At 44.8% G+C, this 8,244-nt stretch overlaps 1 protein-coding gene across 2 annotated transcripts in view; it reads right to left on the reverse strand.

Moving 5' to 3' along the window:
• DENND1B (DENN domain containing 1B) overlaps positions 1 to 6,081 on the reverse strand; it is a 505,665-nt gene extending 499,584 nt beyond the window's left edge. Inside the window, exon 1 of one of the 2 annotated variants that reach the window (XM_063940123.1) lies at positions 6,036 to 6,081. The gene's annotated coding sequence lies outside the window, so the exon portion shown is untranslated. The remainder of the gene's footprint in view (positions 1 to 6,035) is intronic. The other variant, XM_063940124.1, reaches the window with a different exon arrangement.
• Between the last annotated feature and the right edge of the window lie 2,163 nt (positions 6,082 to 8,244).

The following is an 8,244-nucleotide window of genomic DNA, read 5'->3' on the forward strand; positions in this document are numbered from 1 at the left end:
AGGGTCTCATGACCTGGCGCAATACCTCTGTAACTTTTTGTTGAGGCGGGATGCCATCATATCCACCTGTGGCAGTTCCCACCGACTTGCAATCTGCGTGAAGACTTCTTAATGAAGTCCCCACTCTCCCGGGTGGAGGTCGTGCCTGCTGAGGAAGTCTGCTTCCCAGTTGTCCACTCCCGGGATGAACACAGCTGACAGTGTGCTTACGTGATTCTCCGCCCAGCAAAGAATTCTGGTGGCTTCTGACTGAATCAGAACCGGATGGTCGCGAAGCAGGGTCTCCGCTTGACGTAGGGCGTTGTATATGGCCCTTAGTTCCAGGATGTTGATGTGAAGGCAATTCTCCTGACTTACCCACAGAGATTGGAACTTTTTTCCCTGTGTGACTGCTCCCCACCCTCGGAGGCTTGCATCCGTGGTCACCAGGATCCAGTCCTGAATGCCAAAACTGCGGCCCTCGAGAAGATGAGCACTCTGCAGCCACCACAGGAGAGACACCCTGGCCCTGGGGGATAGGGTGATTAACCGATGCATCTGAAGATGTGATCCGGACCACTTGTCCAGCAAGTCCCATTGAAAGGTCCTCGCATGGAACCTGCCGAAGGGAATGGCCTCGTATGATGCCACCATCCTTCCCAGGACTCGAGTGCAGTGATGCACTGACACCTGTTTTGGTTTTAATAGGTTCCTGACTAGTGTCATGAGCTCCTGAGCTCTCTCTATCGGGAGATAAACCCTTTTGTCTAGAATCATGGCTAGAAAAGGCAGATGAGCCGTAGGAACCAACTGCGACTTTGGAATATTTAGAATCCAGCTGTGTTGTCATTACAAAGTGATACGCTGTTCAGCAACTGCTCTCTTGATCTCGCTTTTATGAGGAGATCGTCCCAGTATGGGATAATTGTGACACCTTGCTTCCGCAGGAGTACCATCATTTCTGCCATTACCTTGGTGAAGATTCTCGTGCCCGTGGAGAGACCAAACGGCAACGTCTGAAATTGGTAATGACAATCCTGTACCGCAAATCTGAGGTACGCCTGATGAGGTGGATAAACGGGGACATGAAGGTATGCATCCTTTATGTCCAGAGACGCCATAAAATCTCCCCCTTTCAGGCTTGCTATGACCGCTCTTAGCGATTCCATTTTGAACTAGAACCCTTTCAGTTCAGGGATTTTAAATTCAATATGGGTCTGACCGAACCGTCCGGTTTCGGGACTACAACATTGTCGAATAATAACCCCCTCTTTGTTGAAGGAGGGGAACCTTGACCACCACCTGTTGAAGATACAATTTGTGAATTGCAGTTAACACTATTTCCCTCTTGTGGGGGGAAGCCGGCAGGGCCTTCGGTGAGGGGGCATCTCCTCAAAGTCCAGCTTGTATCCCTGAGACACAATATTGCCCAGGGATCCAACAGGGAGTGAACCCACTTGTGGCTGAAATTACGAAGACGTGCCCCCACCGGACCTAGCTCCGCCTGTGGAGCCCCAGCGACATGCGGTGGATTTTGTAGAGGCCGGGGAGGACTTCTGTTCCTGGGAACTAGCTGTGTTGTGCAGCTTCTTTCCTCTGCCCCTGCCTCTGGCAAGAAAGGACATACCTCGGACTTTCTTGTTTCTTTGTGATCGAAAAGCTGCATTTGATAATGTCGTGCTTTCCTAGGCTGTGCAGGAATATAAGGCAAAAGATCAGAATTACCAGCCATAGCTGTGGAGATCAGGTCCGAGATCCCTTCTCCACACAATCCTCAGCCTTCCATATGCCTCTTAAGTCGGCATCACCTGTCCATTGCATATCTACAGGACACGTCAAGCAGAAATCGACATAGCGTTGACTCTAGAACCCAGTAGACTAATGCCTTTTTGGGCCTGTTTTATATATATATATCTTAAGACAGCATCTTTAATATATATATATATATATATATATATATATATATATATATATATATATATATATATATATATATATATATACACAAAATAGAGAATTCAGCACTCACCATAGCAAGCTCACTTGTCCTCACAACATCAATAAATAAATGATGGGGGTCCCCATCATTTATTTATTGATGTTGTGAGGACAAGTGAGCTTGCTATGGTGAGTGCTGAATTCTCTATTTTGTATGTATTTGGGTAGGTGGCCATGGGCTGCATGCACCCCACCCTATGAGTGGTGAGTGCAGACACTGCACCCCGCTTCTGGGGTGGCGAGTGCTGTGGTTTTCTATATTTGTTTGTATATTTTGGGGTTAATCTTTGGTTAACTCTTATTAACCATGGTCACAGGCCTTTTCATGCACCCCTGTGTAATCTTAATTGTTCTAAACCTGTATCAGCTGCTCCTTAGTAATTTATCGGCTGTGTCAGGTGACTAGTATGCCTTTAAAAGCCACTAGATATGTGGCAGGCATACATTAAACCTAGTGGGCATATTTGCAGTTATATTATATGTGATACAGTTGCCAGGTTTTAATTCTTTAGGCTGTGTGATAGTGTAGGACCTGCATGAAGGTGGGGTACCTTGAAAATCGGTATGCGGGCTTCCGTGCATTGGCCAATCCACCAACTAAACCCCCATCATTTATTTATTGATGTTGTGAGGACAAGTGAGCTTGCTATGGTGAGTGCTGAATTCTCTATTTTGTATGTATTTGGGTAGGTGGCCATGGGCTGCATGCACCCCACCCTATGAGTGGTGAGTGCAGACACTGCACCCCGCTTCTGGGGTGGCGAGTGCTGTGGTTTTCTATATTTGTTTGTATATTTTGGGGTTAATCTTTGGTTAACTCTTATTAACCATGGTCACAGGCCTTTTCATGCACCCCTGTGTAATCTTAATTGTTCTAAACCTGTATCAGCTGCTCCTTAGTAATTTATCGGCTGTGTCAGGTGACTAGTATGCCTTTAAAAGCCACTAGATATGTGGCAGGCATACATTAAACCTAGTGAGCATATTTGCAGTTATATTATATGTGATACAGTTGCCAGGTTTTAATTCTTTAGGCTGTGTGATAGTGTAGGACCTGCATGAAGGTGGGGTACCTTGAAAATCGGTATGCGGGCTTCCGTGCATTGGCCAATCCACCAACTAAACCCCCATCATTTATTTATTGATGTTGTGAGGACAAGTGAGCTTGCTATGGTGAGTGCTGAATTCTCTATTTTGTATGTATTTGGGTAGGTGGCCATGGGCTGCATGCACCCCACCCTATGAGTGGTGAGTGCAGACACTGCACCCCGCTTCTGGGGTGGCGAGTGCTGTGGTTTTCTATATTTGTTTGTATATATATATATATATATATATATATATATATATATATATATATATATACATACATACATACATACATACATACATACATACATACATACATATACATACTAGGGTCTCAATCTCTGCTGATAAGGTACCTGTCCACGCTGCCCCAGCGCTATAAACCCATGCCGACACAATCGCCGGTCTGAGTAGTGTACCAGAATGTGCACGCTATCTGCAGGATCCCTGAGGATAGCTGTTAAGTCAGGGCTACCTTTTGGGCAAACGTGACACCCTAGGGGAAGATTCCCATCGTATCCTGGCCCTAGTAGGGGAAGGATACTCCCTGAGAAATCTTTGTGGGAAACTGCAGTCTCTTATCTGGAGATTCCCGCTCTTTTTCATCATGAGAGGAGGGAAATTTACCTCAGCTTTCTTCCCCTTAAACATGTGTACCCTTGTGTCAGGGACAGATGAGTCATCAGTGATATGCAAATCATCTTTTATTACAATAATCATATATTGAATACTTTCCTGCCATTTTGGCTGTAACTTTGCATTATCGTAGTCGACACTGGAGTCAGGCTCCGTGTCGATATCAGTGTCTATTATTTTGGATAGTGAGCATTGAGAGACTCTGAAGGTCTCTGCGACATAGGGACAGACATGGGTAGATTCCCTGTCTGTTCTCTAATCTTTTGTGCAATAAATTCACCTTAGCACTTAATTACACATATCCAAACAGGTGTCGGCGTTGTCGACAGAGACACCCCTCACACACATATTTGCTCCATCTCCTCCTTAGGGGAGCCTTTTACCTCAGACATGTCGACACACACGTACCGACACACCACACACTCAGGGAATGCTCATCTGAAGACAATTCCCCCACAAGGCCCTTTGGAGAGACAGAGAGAGAGAGTATGCCAGCACACACCCCAGCGCTATTAACCCAGGAATAACACAGTAACTTAATGTTAACCCAGTAGCTGCTGTTTATAATGATTTTTGCGCCTAATTATGTGCCCCCCCTCTCTTTTTACCCTCTTCTACCGTGTATCTGCAGGGGAGAGGCTGGGGAGCTTCCTCTTAGCGGTGCTGTGGAGAAAAACATGGCGCTGGTGAGTGCAGAGGAAGAAGCCCCGCCCCCTCGACGGCGGGCTTCTGTCCCGCTTAAATATACATTTTCTTGGCGGGGGCTCATACATATATACAGTGCCCAACTGTATATATGTTAAACTTTTGCCAAAGAGGTCCCAATTGCTGCCCAGGGCGCCCCCCCCCCCTGCGCTCTGCACCCTTACAGTGACCGGAGTATGTGAGGTGTGTGTGGGAGCAATGGCGCACAGCTGCAGTGCTGTGCACTACCTCAGTGAAGACTGGAGTCTTCTGCCGCCGATTTCGAAGTCTTCTTGCTTCTTATGCTCACCCGGCTTCTGTCTTCCGGCTCTGCGAGGGGGACGGCGGCGCGGCTCTGGGATCGGACGACGAGGGTGAGATCCTGTGTACGATCCCTCTGGAGCTAATGGTGTCCAGTAGCCTAAGAAGCAGGACCTATCTTCAGAGAGTAGAGCTGCTTCTCTCCCCTCTGTCCCACGATGCAGGGAGTCTGTTGCCAGCAGAGCTCCCTGAAAATAAAAAACCTAACAAAATACTTTCTTACAGCAAGCTCAGGAGAGCTCACTGAACAGCACCCAGCTCGTCCGGGCACAGATTCAAACTGAGGTCTGGAGGAGGGACATAGAGGGAGGAGCCAGTGCACACCAGGAACTAAATTCTTTCTTAAAGTGCCCATGTCTCCTGCGGAGCCCGTCTATTCCCCATGGTCCTTACGGAGTCCCCAGCATCCACTAGGACGTTAGAGAAATTTGGTGTGACCACCCTTTGCCTTCAAATATGTTGGATAAGTATGTTGGAGATCATATTTTTCCATAATTTGTAATATTTGCACACCATAATGATATTTCTTAGGGACAGGACCCAAGTCTGAACACAGGATGTATTTCTGTTTAATCTACACCTTAATCACAGAGCCAGAAGGTAATTTTATACAATATTATTATTGATTTTGCATATGAAACATACACAAAATAATGTATATTTCATATACACATTAAACACAGCCTGAAGATAATTTTATACAATATTTTTGATAATTGTGTGCATTAAACCATCAGAAAGTAAAGGTGTTACTACAGTATCTCAGTCACACTCCAAAGCTTCAGTTTTTCAGAATATTCTTTATTTCTGAACCTTGGCTATAAGATGACATTGCTTTTCATACTGGCCACCAACAGCTCTGCTGTGAATACTTTTGATGTAGGCCATTTTGGTAAGAGTGAAATTCATAACTTGCTGAGTTTAAATAACAGGTATTGCAGAACTGTGCCCTTTGCTTGCATTAAGAGGTTAATGCATGAAGGCTATTTCTTTCTGATGCCCCGTAAATGAAACAATATATGAATTCTATAGGTATAGAAGACAAGTTCTTTCTAAATGATTCTGAAGTTTCAGAAGTCTTCATTCCTGTCACAACCACAAAACCATACAAAGTCCTCTAAACGTACAGACATAAGGATTAATTGAAGTGACACATACAAATAGTAGACTTTTTATTTCGAGATAAAATTTCAAGTGTAAACCACATGATATATACCGTACCTACTACAAAAGTGTTGGAGGGCATCTACAGGAAGTTGACATTTTGTTTATTTTAGCAAAGTAAACAATATACTGCATCAGAGGACTAATATTTAAGGCAAAGGAATTACCTTCATTTTCAGTAGTCGGACACTCCACCTTCAGCACCAAATCAAATGTTCTTTCAGGCTTTTCCCTGCAATAGAAGCAGATCAACAATCTTGCAGTACATTATATGAAATCAATAAATATATAAAATGCAAATTACCATTTCAATGTAATTTACATTTGTTCATTAATAGCACTTAGAGTTGACCAGTGTAGCTAAAACAGGGCAGAAATTTGACAAACTGACTTGTAGGAAAGACTGCATCCTAAGACAGTACTACGTTGAAAGCCACAGAGCTCCTCAGCACAACCCAACCTACTGCTAATGTTTGAGTTTGGAGAATAAAAAAAAAAAAAAATCAGTGTTTGACTAGAAAACACGGTAACGTACCATTTCATATTCAGATACAGCCGCAGATGCACACAGAATATAGGCATGCTGCATATCATTTTAATCAGCAGAATCTGCTTATGAGTCTTGTTGCATAGTGATGCAAATAAGACTTACTTTGGCAAAAAAAGAGGTGAGATAAATTTGTAAGATTTTGACTATATAGTCAAAATCATAAGAAAATGTAGTGCACATCTCAAGGTGTTAGGCAGCTTGCGATACCGATTTGATCCCGATGCGCACTCCCGTGGGGTCAGTATTGCAAGGCTAGATAGACTGTGCAGGCAAGTCAATCTTGACTATCTAGTGTACTATCGAGTGCAAAGCATACACACTGGCAGATGATTGTTCATATCGTGCAGTGTGGAGGCACTAGCGATGAACGATGCACAGCCTCGCGCTCGTTCCTCGCTGGTGCCCCGTCACTTGTGCATGCAGGCCAATACGGACGAGATCGTCTATATTTGCCTGCACTGCTATGGAGCCGGGTGACGGGGAAAGTGAAGAAACTTTACTCCCCCCGTCACTGCACCCCCGCCGCCGGGTCGCCCGTCGGCCGTCTGGCAGCTCAGCGGCATATCTATCAGTGTGTAGAGCTCATAAGTCAAGATCGACAGTATAGTCAAAATCTGTACTATCACCAAACAAGGGGTATTGACTTATGATCCTGATCGCATTCTTAAGAGAATTCAAGGAATTTTATGAATCATTATATAATGCTGATGCTCACTCCTCATCCTCTACGAGATTCTCTGGCGTGATTGAGTCCTTTTTGGACAAATGCAATTTACCGAAATTGAGCCGGTCGGTGGTATCTCAGTTGTGCTTGGAGAGAACTATTGAAGAATGAGAGAATGCCCTTAAGATTCAGAAATCGGGCAAGGCCCCTGGGTCAGATGGTATGTCCATTATGTATTTTAAGAAATCCAAGGGTATCCTACTGCCTCACCTTTGCAGACTTTTTAATGGATTTCTTAGGAGCGAGCCTTTGTCTCCCCGCACGCTAGAGGCTCGAATTGTCCTGATCCATAAACCTGGGAAATACCCAAACTTGTGTTCCAACTATAGTCCGATTTCCTTACTAAACAATGATATTAAACTTTTCGACAAAATTTTAGCCCTGAGGTTAAATTTGGTTCTCCCACAATTGATACATGCTGATCAGGTGGGCTTCATCCCAGGCTGACAAGCTAGAGACAATGGCCCTCATTCCGAGTTGATCGCTCGCTAGCTGCTTTTAGCAGCAGTGCAAACGCTAAGCCGCCGCCCTCTGGGAGTGTATCTTAGCTTAGCAGAAGTGCGAACGAAAGAGTAGCAGAATTGCTAATAAAAAATGTCATGCCGTTTCTGAGTAGCTCCAGACCTACTCCTATCTTGCGATCACTGCAGTCAGTTTAGTTCCTGGTTTGACATCACAAACACGCCCTGATCTCGGCCAGCCACTCCCCCGTTTCTCCAGCCACTCCTGCGTTTTTTAGCACACTCCCAGAAAACGCTGAGTAGCCGCCCAGAAACCCCCACTTCCTGTCAAACAACGAACACTCGAGCGACTGAAAAGCGTCGCTCGAGCTTCTGTAAAACTACAAAGTTTTGTGTGAAAGTACTTAGCGCATGCGCGCTGCGTACCATGCGCAAAATTGCAGATTTTTCACCTGATCGCTGCGCTGCAAAAAAAGTCAGTGAGCGATCAACTCGGAATGAGAACCAATACCCGAAGAACTACAGTATCAATCTAGTTCATTCGATTAATAAATCTAAATTGCCTTCTATCCTTCTCTCGCTTGATGCAGAGAAGGCTTTTGATAAAATTTTATGGCCTTTTAGGTTTGCTACTCTGCATA

Source organism: Pseudophryne corroboree, chromosome 9 (assembly GCF_028390025.1).
Source record: "Pseudophryne corroboree isolate aPseCor3 chromosome 9, aPseCor3.hap2, whole genome shotgun sequence".
Classification (NCBI taxonomy): domain Eukaryota; kingdom Metazoa; phylum Chordata; class Amphibia; order Anura; family Myobatrachidae; genus Pseudophryne; species Pseudophryne corroboree.